This window comes from Xenopus tropicalis, chromosome 2 (genome assembly GCF_000004195.4).
Source record: "Xenopus tropicalis strain Nigerian chromosome 2, UCB_Xtro_10.0, whole genome shotgun sequence".
Taxonomy (NCBI): domain Eukaryota; kingdom Metazoa; phylum Chordata; class Amphibia; order Anura; family Pipidae; genus Xenopus; species Xenopus tropicalis.
The window spans coordinates 53643950-53659201 of NC_030678.2; the positions used below are offsets into that span (position 1 = coordinate 53643950).

A 15252-nucleotide genomic window follows, 5' to 3' on the forward strand; every position below is an offset into this window, starting at 1 on the left:
ACCTTCCTATTCGTTCAAAGTGCACAGATGATTGTAACAGCAGAAAGAGAAAAGGAGCTGCAGCTTATCTTCACTTCCTCATCTGCTGTCAGATAAAGTTTTCTAACCTGCTTCTGTCTATAGTACTTGTGCATGGATATTAGTCAGGCACCATACAGATACAAATAGTCAAAACTGGTTAGTATCGGTACGCGTATTGACATCTTTTGTCAAAAAAACATACCAGATGGTTAACTACCTTCTGATGAAATTAACTACAGCGACAGCACATTCCTTCTTATGTATTTAGAGGAGTATAATGCACTGGCACATTCTTGTGTTTCACACAATATATCTCCTTTAACAATCTTTTTGCCAGATATTTGTAAGTGGGTGGTACATTACTGGATCTCTCAGTTTAATAAAGTTCAAGTCTTTAAAATTGTTGAACAGTTGAACACACATTTACAGTAAACCAAAACATTGTAATTTATTGCAGAACTGCTTCACAGTCATTAAACATGTGGTTCAGCCTTTGTAGCCAATATTGCCCACAGTTGTCCAACAGCTCAATGAGTCACGAGCTACTCTACCATGAGGCTATACTTTTAACCATATATATTGTATTATAAATCATATTTGGCATAGGAAGAGCTATATAACTTATTAAATGGGCTAATACACACTTTTTACATTCTAAGAGAAGAAGAAAATGTTGATTTTGATTTGATTCTTAAAAACAAACTACATTTCTTATTTCACATGGGTTGGTTGGAGGCATCTATAAATAAAGTAACCCAAACAAGCATAAATAATAGCTTTTATTAAGTATATGCCTATGCAATATTTTGAGTTACAAATGAATATAATTTTTTACAAGTGAAATACTGCTGTTAAAAAAATGTACATTCAAAATATGTATTAAAAAAATCTGTGTGTTATTTATAAACATAATTGCAGTTTAAAGCAGTAACTGCATAACTTATTTCTTTAGCTCTGACTCTTAAAACAATATAGTAAATGTCAGTGCTCCTCCAGGTCTGTGTAAATGAAGACAGATATGGCTTTAAATAAAGATTACTTTAGAAAAAAGACTTAGAATCATTGATCATGATTCATTAATGTATACTGGAAAGTTGCTTTGAAACAGTTTTGGGCATGAGAACCCGTTAATGTTTTCATCATTGTATATGTGCCAAATAGCCCAATCAAATAATTGTTACCCTGCCACAAAATAAAAACTGTAGGTTTATTGCCTCAAACTCCCAAATCATCAGTTGTGTCCACAAACTTCATATCTCTCTCTCTAGGTCGCAGGCTGTTCACCACAGGAATGAGGAAGTCATAAATCCAGTAGTAGAATTTTAGTGCTGATTTACTAAATTCACTTAATGCTGTTTAGACTTTCAGCCAAATAGAAGCTGGCAGATTAAAACTGAGATTCATGAGTGATTATTGGTATGCGTTTTTTCCCACTGGGGTGAGAACTCTGGCCTAGATTTATCAAAAACTAAGGAAACTCCCCAGTCACAAAAATGCTATGATTTGTCATGATGAAGTTCACTGTATATTAGTAGTTTAACTCTTACAAAGCCAGATTTCAAAAGACTAAACCATTATTATTTTGTGTGCTTTCTTAACTGATAAATAACACTTTATTTTTAAGTTTAATATACACATTTTACTCATTGAAGCATACACTCAAACAGAAAGTTCTTTTATCCAGAAGTAATCCATATTTTGTTAGCTAAAATCCAAACTGGAATTATGAAAACTATTCCTAACCAAAATATCTTTGTAATTTTATTTTAGTACAGTAGCAGCAATAGTAGTAATAGTAATAGTAACATATCTATTTCTGGCTTAAATACATATACATTTTAAATACAGAAACTATACAGGAGAAATAAAATGAATACGTAAAACCAAAATCTTAGCCTGCTGGCCTCTGCTCCCAAGTTATACAGTGCTTTTACTGTGCCACTAATTTATGGAATGAAAAATTACTTTTTACGTGGTTATGAACACAGCATTTTTCACAAGGTCATCATCATTTTGGTGGACTTTTTAAAACCATTTTAGGCAGTTGTAATATTTTATGTGAAAATTAAAACAGTATTACACTGGGATGTACACGTAAGTGGCCTAACCTCCAGTCTCCTGACCAATATATGTTTTAAAAATATGAAACTTCATATACAGTACTGAATAATATTTAAATAGTAAAAATCCCACAACAAACAAGCAAGCCATTAGTCATGAAACTGAGGGAATTGGTGCAGGAAAGAAGAAATTGTGTAAGGAAAAAGTGGAGATAAACATTTACTCATTTTAGGGCGAAGACACATGGAGCTACTTATGCCTCCGCTAAAACACACGTAGAGACAATTATCAGTAAATGATCAGCATTGTCTGTTTCTGTAGCCGTGACAAGTAGCTGCTACTAGTAGCTCCATGTGTCTTCACCCTTGAGGGCTATGACACACGGGGAGATTAGTCGCCGTGCGACAAATCTTCCTTGTCGTGGGTGACTAATCTCCCTGAAATTCCATCCCACCGGCGATTTACATTCTAGCCGGTGGGATGGAATTTCAGGGAGATTAGACATTAGGATGGCATACGCGGCACCATGATTTGCCGAAGTCACAAGAGTTGCCTTGAGAGGAAACCTTTGCGTCTTCGGTAAATCGCGGTACTGTGTATGGCATCCCACGAGCAATTTACATTGTAGCCGGTGGGATGGCATTTCGGGGAGATTAGTCACCCGCGACAAATCTCCCTTGTTGCGGGTGACTAATCTCCCCGAAATGCCATCCCACCAGCTACAATGTAAATCGCTGGTGGGATGCCATACATAGAATCTCCCTGTGTGTCACAGCCCTAAGCAGCTTTCTGATGGGGGCCATGGAAAAGCATTCCCTCAAAACAGGTATAAATTTGAGGTCTCGCTTTCATCTCTGCACCCTGTACTTCATTAAAGCAGACTGAATAATTGTATTAATACCAAGCACAGGTTGCAAGTAACATTACTAGTACGTTTGCCTCAATTTTGCACAGTTTGCACTTTGCACACAACTGGACCTGGGTCCACCATGCCTAAATAAAGAGCCAAACATGATACTCTTAAGATGATAGGGTGCAACTAACATTATACTGTATACATAAAAGTTAAAGCAAATTTATAATTGATGTTTTAGAGATGCTGAAATGTTAGCCTGGTGCAGTAAATTTAATCTATTAAATACAGCATTAGTTTTTATGGTTAGTTGGCTTGCATTTAATACAAATAAACTACAAAATTGTCTGAGACTAAAAAGGGTTAAAACAAAATATATTGCATTATTGGATTGAGTACTGGTTTCATTGTTCTTACAGTAGCTTGCACACTTGTTTTCTATATAAATTAGTGGAGGGGAAATCAGTGGTCAGTCCAAGAATGGCAGATGCAAGTCAATTAAACCCTAAAAACCAAGTTTTCAATTTCTATAACAAAATTAGAATTATTTGCTTAAAATTATCTCTGTGAGAGATGACCCTTCTGTAATTTGGATCTCCCTAGATAATGGAATTCCAGATAAGGGACTCTAAATCCGTATGTGGCTTAAAGGAAAACAATAACCCCATAATAAATACTTAACCAACAGATAGTTTATATTATGTTAACTATCCTATTAAAGAACGTTGCCAAACTGGAATATACATATATATATATATATATATATATATATATATATATATATATATGGAAATGATTGTTCTTTTAAACTTGCGTGACCTTTTCAGTTCAGATTTTTTTTTGTAAATGTTAGACATTCATGGAAATGAGTTTTGTCAAATTTTTAAAAATAAAAATATAAGAAATGTTGCAGTTTTAGTAAATCTGCCCCTAAATAACAAGCATCTGGGTTCCAGCTCCTGCCTGTGTGCATTCTGAATTTTTCCTGTATGAGCAGCTTGTTTATGTATCACTAACCAAGAATCTGTGCATTACTAAGAGGATTGCCATCATTTTTCATAACATGAAATAGCTTGTGAAACTTTGCCAAGTCATTGAAGAACAAAAATAAACACTGTTGTGTACTGGTTCACAGATTTTTATCTCTGAAGTAGTAGTACGCTGCTCATAAAAGCCACACACCCAATGATTCTAATTAACTATGATGTATATTAAACTGAAGCATTTTTGTTACAGTTTCTTCCCTGGAAAAACAAGCTCATTACACACTTGGCATATTGGCCAAGATTCACATATGTTCGTTTTAATACTTTCTTATTTGGGGGGATTCCTTTTTTTTCATCTATTTAAACTTTGATTAGTGCCCAGGGTTGCCATCTAGCTGTAATCCAACCTACCATATGCAAATGTTAATTGTAGATAAGAAAGGTAACAGAGATGAGAAGCATGGTATTTTTTTAAGGGGGGGGACACTTGGGTGTCCTAACACCCAACCCCTAATTTGCCCATCATTCACACAAGTTAGGGTGCAGCATTAGGCTGTGCTCTGGATTATCAGTCCAGCACGAGGAGCAAAGCTCGGCAAAGTGCTTAGCACTCCAGCACATGTGCCAGTGTAGCGTAAATGACCCCTAGAGGCTATCACTGTCAAATATATCCTTAAAACATTGCTTGGTAATATCATTTATGGCAAATGGTTCACTGCAACTTGTGTAAAAAATAACATAAACCCAGGTATAAAATAAGATATTAGAAGTCACTTGGCGTTCCATGAGTTATATGCTGTACACTAAAAGAGCAGAATTTCAAGCTAAAAGAAGTTGCCACCCCTAGCAAAGGGTCATCTGAGGCAAAGCTCTCATATTGCCTTCAAGCAAAAATGGTAGAGAGAGTAAAGCAGGTAAAGCAACAAAATGTTTATTTACACGGCTTGTGAGGGGGATCAAAGTCCCTCATGTGCCACAACAATCTACTATATATCTCTATTGACTGACTCGTGGTTTCTCATGCTTTTATTGCAATAACTCCTTCTCTTAACCTTCAAAGCCCTCCATTCGTCTGCTCCTCACTACATCTCTTCTCTTGTGTCTCCGTACGTTTCTGGCCGACTCCTTCGTTCCTCGCAGAGCAATCGTTTGGTTGCGCCCCCCACTACTACTGCGGTTTCCCACCTTAAACCTTTCTGCCTTGCTGCCCCCTACATTTGGAATGCTCTCCCTGATTTCCTCCGGAGAGAATCCTCCCCCAGTCTTTTTAAAACCAAACTAAAAGACTACCTTTTGGAGCACTCGCCCAGCACCTGATCTGGAAAATAGCACTTATATTGTAGTGTCACCCACTGTGACCTACAGCACATATATTTGCCTATTTGTATCTGTAAGTTACCCTCCCATATAGATTGTAAGCTCTACAGGGCAGGGACCTCCATCCTCTTGTTCTTTGACTCATAACTTATTGCAACTGTATCTTGTATTTATTTGTATTTATTGTTATACTTTGTATTTATCTATTATCTTATTAACCCCCTGTTTGTATTAATGTATTCTACTGTACAGCGCTGCGTACATAAGTAGCGCTTTATAAATAAAAATATGCATACATACATACATACAATTTGATGACAACTTTAATGATATTATTTGCAAATCTGATTATTTCAATAAACTGTGCCATTGACACATTTACATATTAAAAAGCATCTTTATTTTGATTATTCAAAATGGGAAACCAATATAACTTGGGTCATTCTGATAATGGGCCCTTCAACATTTGGTGCAGATTTACCAAAATGTGAGTTTAGAGCTTGATACATAAAAACTCACTAACATTCCATTCATTCCTATGGAATTTCTAGAAGCTTATTTATGAATGGGTGAGTTAGAACTCACCACTTGATAAATATGCCTCTAAAAATCCCATAGCAATGAATAGAATGTTAGTGAGTTTTTATGTATCAAGCTCTAAACTCACATTTTGATAAATCTGCACCTTAAAGGAGAAAGAAAGGAAAAAACTAAGTAAGCTTTATCAGAAAGGTCTATGTAAATACAGACATAAGCACTTACGGTAATACTCTATCAAAAGAAACACAGGATTTCTTGTCTCGTTTTTTTGTAACCATGATGTTCCAGTGTCTGACTTCCTCTCTCAGAAACATTTTGGCCAGAGTCTGCACAGTTCTCTCTCCTCTCCTGCTCCCCCCTCCCACCTGAATACTAAGAACTCCCTCCCCCCTCCCTTAGGAATGTGTGATCTCAGCTATAACGGCTATAGCTGCAGGCAGGAAGCCACTTAACATGGCAGCTGCTATCTTAAGCAAACAGAGAAAACTTCTTAGCTGTTTACTCAGGTATGGTAATTCTTTTTGCAGAATACATATAAGGGTTGATTCACTAAGGTGCGTTAAAATGAGCGCTATTTATAGCGTGCGTTAAAAATTTTATTGCGTCTTATTTTTCACGTCTTAACGCATGATTCACTAAAAGGATACTTGCGTTAATTTAGACGCGATGCTGTTTGCGTTATTTAAGTCGCGAAGACTATTTTCGTGCGGTATTTGACGTAATGCGCGCTAATTAACACAGCACGCACAAACTGTTGCCGCGTGCAAAAAAACGCACGCCATATTAGCTATACACACCATTACTATCGGAAAACTACTGTTCTGAAAATGACCATTTCCCTGCAAACTGGAGGCTGCGTCACTCTAGGGCCAACATAGACTTGAATAAATCACACTGCAAACTCCATATTTTATTGCCAAAAGCTCATGAACTGTACTTTTCTAAGTGTTTGTGAATCATGCGTTAGTATTATTTCTGCACGAGAATTAACGCAATCCGTTAAAATTAACGCATTTGGTTGTGCGCTATTTAACACACGATATGCGACTTAACGTATGCGATAATACTTTAGCGAATCGCGAGTTTCTTTTCACGTCAATTTTAACGCAAAAAGCATGCGATAACTCTTATCGACCTTTAGTGAATCAACCCTATAGTGTTCTAGGTGGCACTAATGTCACAAATCTATTGGCAGTAAAATGTCAAATTGACTTTCCTTCTCCTTCAATGATAAGATCAGCTGTTGTGCACTAAAATGCAAGATTCTGCAGTAACCCTTCCTGCCTTTTGGAAAGTCAATGATACTTGTCTGAAATGTGGCTTTGCAAAAGATTCCCAGCATGCAGCTAACAGTGAAAAGCAGGTGGTTCTTGGAGTTCTAGCAAAACCATAACTAGATTTATTTGATATAAAAGGCATTAATGGGGTTAAGTAATAAAAGGCACAGAGTTTGCCAAAGTGCAATAACCCACAGCATCCAATTTCCAACCAATCTTAATGGTTGCTATGGGCTACTGCACTAAGGCAAACTTTAGTGCTTTTTATTACATATAGGGGCTAGTTGGCCCAGGTGCAGTAACTTACACCAACAATAAGATATTGGCTTTACAACAGGTGACCAGTAAATGTTAGCTGTTGATTCACAGCTATAGGTGTTAGACCAGTAGGAAACCTGCACCTTTTATTATATAACCTCATTTATCTTTTTTCAGATTTGTGGGCTGCAACCTTCTTGCATTGCCCCGGTGTACTCTTTCCTAACAGGCTCTATCTACATATTTTCCAGAATACCGAACATCTTCTATTTTTGAAAAAGTTTCAACCAGTTTGTAGTGTCCACTAAAAATCCTACCACTAAGAACAGATGCCTAGTACTTTGTACTGTGAAGTGTTTACAGTTCTACAAAGCAAAGTAATGTTAGGGAATATGTGGAGGGAAAGAGGAGAAGTGATGTATTTTTGGCTTTTTGTTATCTTCCACAGCAAATATTTGTTTGAAATATAAGCAAGTTAGTGAATCACACTAACGTTATCTCACTCATCAGTTTGGCAAGTACAAAGTCTACTTATTTAGAGACAAGTGGAAAATTCTAATAGTCAAATATCTTTATCTGATCTGCTGCTATTTTTTATATCTTTTCCAATAAATATATATACTTTATTAATCAGAATAATCTGTATACTTTTAAGTGGAATATGTGTCACTGAAAGGTATGCTACAATTCTATATATTATAATAATATGCTAGCTATTATGTTATTTTTCATTAATTCAAGCTTTTGAAAATATTCTACTTTGACAATTAGTTATATGATGGATTCTGCCCAGGTTATTCTCAGTAACAATAAAGCAATGCATGCAAACAGGACTGGAAACATTAAACTTCAAGCCTTGTGGTTATCAGGAAATTCCCTGCTCTGGGGAGGAATGTGTATGTAGTATACACAGCAATTATCACATTCAGTATTACCAAACAACTGGGAAAATCTAAGTTATGTGGCTTACTAAGACTCTATAATTTCTATTTTTTTTATTTTCAAATTCAACTAAATTCATTTTCCCGCATGTCTGATATTTACTAAAAAAGGTTGCAAGAAAATGTCGCTCCTAGAAAAGCCATAAAAAACTCCCCTTTTTCAAATTCTCAATTGCCTTTTCACCAGAAATTCATTTTATTGCCGGTGGAAAGCTATTTCGGGAGACTAATCTCTAATGCTCTGTGGATATTTATTAAAAAAAAGTTGTAAGAAAAAGTAGCTCTGAGAAAAGTCGTAAAAAAACTCGAATTTTCACTGCGAAAATCCAGACTTTATCGAATTGTTGCTGCGACAATTCAAAAAAGGCATGATTTTTGGACAAAACCCAGCAAAACCTCTAAAGAACTTCAAAGAAAAGGGAAAGGACCTCTACCATTGACTACCGCTTGAACTCTGCAAGGTTTAGATTTTTTTCAGATTTTTAGCCGTTTAGACGCGAGTAAGTCTTGAAAAAGTCATAGCATTTTTTGAAGTTTGAAATTAAAAATCGATGGTTAAATGAGCCCCTTAAAGTTAACTCATTAGTATTATTTACACCGAGCTATTGTCCCACGGGGAAATTAGTCTCCCCCAAAATGGCTTTCCGCCGGCAATAAAATGAATGAAATGAAAGGCAAGCGAGAATTCCAAAGAGTCTTCTTCTTGCAACTTTCTTTAGTAAATAAATAATAAACCACTGCCTGGTCACAACAATAACTTTAGTTAATTTTTAGGTGAGCTACCCCCTTAATGGCAAATAATTTATAAACTATAGAAAGTATAGAAAGACCAGTTGAAAAGTTGCTATAATTAGTGCATTTATCAACGCTGGGCAAATTTGCACCTGGGCAGTAACCCATAGCAACAAATCAGTGGTTAGATTTTTCCTGGCAGCTGCAGGTTGAACACTGAAAGCAATCATCTGATTGGTGCATTTTAAAGATTAAAACTGGTGTTCATATGCAGTTTATCAAAATTGTATATCTGCATGTGAGATACTGAAATAAGTCAACTGTCATATTGCTAATGCAAGATTACATATTTACAAAGGCAAATATAAAGAGGTGATGCTCTGTACATTCAATAACCACTGCCATATTTTGGCACATGCAGCATTTCTTCAATAATACTGTGTATGGAATTCCAGGTAGGGGATCAGTTATCCAGATTGTTCAGGATCTGGGGTTTTCTGGGGGTCTTTCCAGAATTTGGATCTGCATACTTTGTCTACTAAACAATCAATTGAAACATTAAATAAACCCAACTGGATTGTTTCGACTCCAGATTACTTTTACCTAAATTATTATCTAAGTTAGGATTAAATACAAGGTATTGTTTATTATAGAGAAAAGGGAAATCATTTTTAAAAATGAGAATGATTTGTTAAAAATAAAGTCTATGGGAGATGGTCTTCCTGCGATTTGGAACTTTCTGGATAACGGATCTACCTGTAATTTGTCCTCATACTATATAGAACCACAGATCTTTTTTTTTTTTAATAATCATTTTTTTATTGTGTGTCAATAAATGCAGTTTAGTTGTTAACATGGATGTTATGTATAAAGAGTCTTATAACCCCCGAAGTTACCTTTATTATTATCTCTGGTTCCCTAGTATTGTTGATACACGTATAGCATGGTTATCCGGAAACCAGTTATCTAGAAAGCTCCAAACTATTGGAAGGCCATCTTTCATTGACTCGATTTTAATCAAATTATTCATATTTCTTAAAAAACAGTACCTTGTACTTCATCCCAACTAAGATACAATTAATGCTTATTATATGCAAAACAATTATTTTTTTTTGTAGACTTTAGTTATAGAGATTCAAATTACAGAAAGACCCCCTTATCCGGAAAACCCCAGATCCCAAGCATTGGTCGCGCACCTGTATCTTCTAAATTCTTTGATCCCAACTTGTGATTTCCTCTATGAATTCTCTGGCCTCTGGATGAATTCTGTTTTGCATTCTAGACACTAACATTTGATTTTATAGGGTCCTTTTTCCCTAACAGGAAATAGGACTCATAAGTTCACAATGTTTGTCAACTTCTAGACTTAGTCCAGGAAGCTGAAAATGAGATTGCTTATAGATTACTAAATATTTAACAGGAAAACATATTCATTTTATCACTTCCCACAGAGGCATACAAATTGCATGCGTGGATAACATTCTTTAGGGTTCACAAGTCCTGATCCTAATGGTTAGTTGTTTTAGAAATTAGTCTTTTTTGAGATGTGTGACTCGAAAAGAGTATATAATTCTTCTATAGTTTTGCATATAGCTTGCATGAATTAAATAGAAACAGTATGGCAACTCCTGTTATTGCAGCATAACAGGAGTTGCCATATGGAAGAAGACAGAAATACCTTAATGTGGCTGGCAAATTTCATATAAGAAGTTGGTATTATGAACTTAAACAGCATTGCTTGCAGAATATAGAGTGAATGTGAAAATTATATTTTTTTTTATCATCTACTAATGCAGTGTCTTGTGTGCAATTTTCAGAACTTTAAATGCATTAATTCTACTTGGCAGCCCATCTCCTCTTAAATAAAAAAAACAAACAAAACAGAAGCAAACAAACAGAATCTTATAACCCAGCTCTACATTGGACAACAAAAGAAAAACATGTCTTTTGCAAAGCTGATAAACTAACAGCTTTTTATTAAAAAAATATCAAGAAAGACAAAAAGGGCAGTAAGAAAGAAAAAGAATTAAAAAGTTATTGCAGATAAAAATGCTGATGCTAATGTAAACAACAGTTTTAGAATAGCTGCCAGATACATTCACACAGAGAACAACACAGCATTAACACATCCATACCTACGGCTGGATGGAAGAAGGTTAAGGGTGAAGACACACGGAGCTACTAGTAGCAGCTATTTGTCACAGTTACAAAAATAGAAAATGCTGATCATTTACTGATAATTGTCTCTATGTGTGTTTTAGCAGAGGCAATTCTCAGTATTGTCTTTGGAAGAGTATTTTCTTGCTTTTATTAGCTGTGACAAGTAGCTGCTACTTAATAGCTTCACGTGTCTTCACCATAATGCTGCACCAACCAACATGGCCAACATGGGAACATGGCCTTAGTTAATGTACCTGTGCAATGTGAAGTTGCATGTAGACATACTGAATAATGGGCAATTGGGCATGCCACATGACCACTCCATTTAACAGGGGTCATTATATGAATATGCACCATTTCTTTCAGTAATGCACTGCAGCAGCTGCACTGGCTTTACTTGCCAACTATGCTACAAAATGGTGATGGGGACACAAATATGTCTTCAAATTATTTGAATATTTGTTTTAAATATGTATTTATCTTTGTTGCTTTGTATATAAAACTATTCATTTTCCTTATTAATGTGGCCATCAGTTTTTTTCAAGCCAACCAGTTTGGGGTAACAAATGCAACAAGGAATTATTCAACAACTTGCAATATTTAGTAAACATCTGTTTTATTGTGTATTGTATTTAATATGTGTGTTTAAATACACTGCACAAATGCCAGTTTTTTTTAAAATAAAGCACGTTGCTGATTACTTTCATACTGTATTACATATTGTTGTCATAAGGTGTAGCACAGGCACAATAAGAATCTGCAGTTGGACATAAAAAACTATAACATTGCTTGTCTAAAAAACTTACTTTAGCATAATAAAGGGGCAGTATACCAAACTGTTAAACATGAGTTCATTGAATTGAGCTTGTGCTGAACATTTTGCATATTATTTTAATAATGTAAAATCTGTGGTTTTCCTTATTTCTTGAACTACACTGAGCAAACAGGGAAATTAAACCTACTCCATGTTTGGTCCTTGTGAGGTAGATAATTAGATTACCAGGTTTGAGATAATTCCCCTGAATAATATACTCCTGCTAATAAAAACTATAGATATATAGATACATTACAGAGTATGCAATTGTTGCCATACATCACTTAATTAAGCAATAATAAGTATATGCCTACTTCCTTGACCTCTATTTAGAGGAAGGAAATTACACCTTTATGGAACCATACCATAGATCAGTGATCCCCAACCAGTGGTTCGGGGGCAACATGTTGCTCCCCAACCCCTTGGATGTTGCTCTCAGTGCCCCCAAACCAGGTAGTAATTTTTGAATTCCTGACTTGGCTGAATTTGGTTGAATAAAGATTTCCTACCAAATAAAGCCCCCTGTAAGCTGATAGTGTGCATAGAGGCTGCCTAATAGCCAATCTTATTATAATATATATATAATATAACAGCCCTTACTTGGCTCCTCCATGAACTTTTATGATGCTTGTGTTGCTCTCCAAGTCTTTTTACATTTGACTGTGGCTCACGAGTAAGAAAGGTTGGGGACCCTTGTCATAGATGGATATTATTTTGATACATATTCAGTAATATTTAGTTCATATGTGTGGTTTTACATTATTATTTTTTCAAGAAAAGTACCTCTAAAATACAATAAAATTCCTCAGAAGTAAAATAATCTAGTTTACACCAAAAAAAAGAAATCTTTATGGTATATTTGTTGCCTCAAATAATGGACTACTGATTCTGACAGATATTATACTGGCTACAACATGCTTATATAGTACTATGAGTGGTTAATAGACTGGTAGGACTTTGTATATACTATTCCACACATGAAGCTGCAGTAAAAAACATTACAGCTGTTATGGGTTTGAGACCTTTAAAAAATTCAAAACATTTGCAGATCCTTAATCATTCTATCTATTATACACTGACATTTAATTTTAATATGACATATTCTGTTTAAAACAGCAAGAGATAGCAAACTATACATTTTGCTATCAAGTAATTCATTTACTAAAATAAATCTTATTGGTTTCTTGATATCCAATACAAAATGTATAATAACACCCTAAGGAATCTATATTTATTCTTTTGAGAAACTTTACATTGGAATAAACAAAGGGTAGGAAACCTCTGGGTCCATTTTTATCACATGGTTTCCAATGCGCAAGCCTAAATGATTAGGTTTCTAGTACTATATACCTGTTATCAAACTTTAATAAATATTTAATTTCCAAATACAATAAACAACTTTATCAAATACTCCCATATTTAAGGCTATTTTGCATAAAAAGCACACAAATTAAATATACAGAGATGAGATCTGTTATCCAGAACTTGTTAACCAGAAAGCATAAGAGTAAACTATTTTTCATACAGCAATAGTTTATATATTTGAAATAATTATTATATATAGTTATATATCTAAATAAATAAAGCCTAAATTTAAAAAAATTATAATAAAATAAATTAATTTGGTTGGTATATCAATACTGGCATTTTTTCAATAGTTAAAATGTTCTTAAGTAGTTTTAAGTTGGAGCAAATAAACAATGCAACTATACAATGAGTAAACAGAATTATATAATGATTATAAAATATACACAGATATAGCGTCCGTTAAACAGTTCTATAAAAGTATGACAATATTTTGAGATCGATGTAAAGTAAATCCAGTTTATGTTAATAAAAAGAAATGTTATTTGGTTTTTGCTAATGTTTAAAGGAGTTTTAATTGATTTTAGATATCTAGTTCCCAATAAATGCATACAGATTACAAACCAAATTTGACCTATGCAATATTTATATTTAAAACAATGCTTAGTATTATTAAACTACAGCTATAATAACAGACAATTATAATAATGGATAAAAACTATTAACTGTGAAACAGAGTTTAAAAAGTTTACACTAAAAAATGGAACAAATTAGGCAATTAACTTACATAAACCAACAAATGCGGATCTCTCCAGATGCAGTCACCACTGTAAATTTGTGAAGCTTAATTAAGCTTGATGTCTTCCGCGTGGCTATTTATCAGGCTCCCTACATATACTCAGGCTCCAGACGCTCTGCAGAGCCCACGGCTTCATCAGCCCTCTCTATAATCTCACACACCAACTTCCCACACAGCCCTCCCTCAGGGTCACTGCAAGGGCAGAGAAAGGGACATAAATCAAATAATAAGTGGTTCGTTGGGGACAGAGGCTACTGGAACCCAAACGTCACACATTCCCATAGTCCTTTAGCTTAGAATGAAGAAATACTTATGCTCTTTTACCCATTTATTGCAAAAGTTTAAACCACACAATAAACCACGGCCGCTTGTGGAAACAAAAGAGTTAATTGAAAACCACTTGCAGAGCATCCAGTTTGTGAAATATTTAATCACTGCCTTATCATTTTTTGCTGCTAGTTAAAATGTCCTAACACAAATACAAGTTGCCTTTTTCTGCCAATATGCCTCAAATTCCATTGAGTGAGGAACATGTATTCCAACACAACTAAAATAAACAGTGGTGCCTTTGCTGTGGTTAAACGGATAGGTCCTTGCAAGCCTTTATAATCAAAAAGGAATCTTATATTGATAACATTATATAATTTGTAAAACCCAAAGGCCTAGTTACCATGACAAATGGTTCCAGCAGTTAAACCAATTGATCATATTTTGTATGTTTTTTTTTATTTTTGTATGTATATTTTTTTGTAAAAACAAGTATAACAAGTACTGATTTCTTTCAAGATAGAATAAATGTATGCAGTATACAGTCAAAATATTAAATAACAGTGTTTCTCTTTTCATTATAACCATTTTTTTTTTTAACAATTAAAGTGTTTCTGTGCCACTTGGTTTTTGCCAGGGTCTTGGTCTGGCACTTTCTCTGCTGTCCTGTTGCTCCAGTACCCAAGTCCAAATCTGCACCCTTCAGTACAACTACAGAGGCACACTGGGCATAACAATTCTAACCACCACTGGCACACTTCCCTTCAGTGTTGCTAATGCTGCAATTTGTATTGTTGCATCGTCTGCCTAAGCTTTTATTAAAGTTTATTATTAAAGTTCTTATTTACCGTATATACTCGAGTATAAGCCGACCCGAATATAAGCCGAGGTACCAAATTTTACCTAAGAAAACTGGAAAAT

General features: G+C 34.8%; 1 protein-coding gene across 2 annotated transcripts in view; it reads right to left on the reverse strand.

Moving 5' to 3' along the window:
- nr1h5 (nuclear receptor subfamily 1, group H, member 5) overlaps positions 1 to 14335 on the reverse strand; it is a 42744-nt gene extending 28409 nt beyond the window's left edge. For both annotated transcript variants that reach the window (XM_012952859.2, XM_012952882.2), the window contains exon 1: positions 14053 to 14335. The gene's annotated coding sequence lies outside the window, so the exon portion shown is untranslated. The remainder of the gene's footprint in view (positions 1 to 14052) is intronic.
- Between the last annotated feature and the right edge of the window lie 917 nt (positions 14336 to 15252).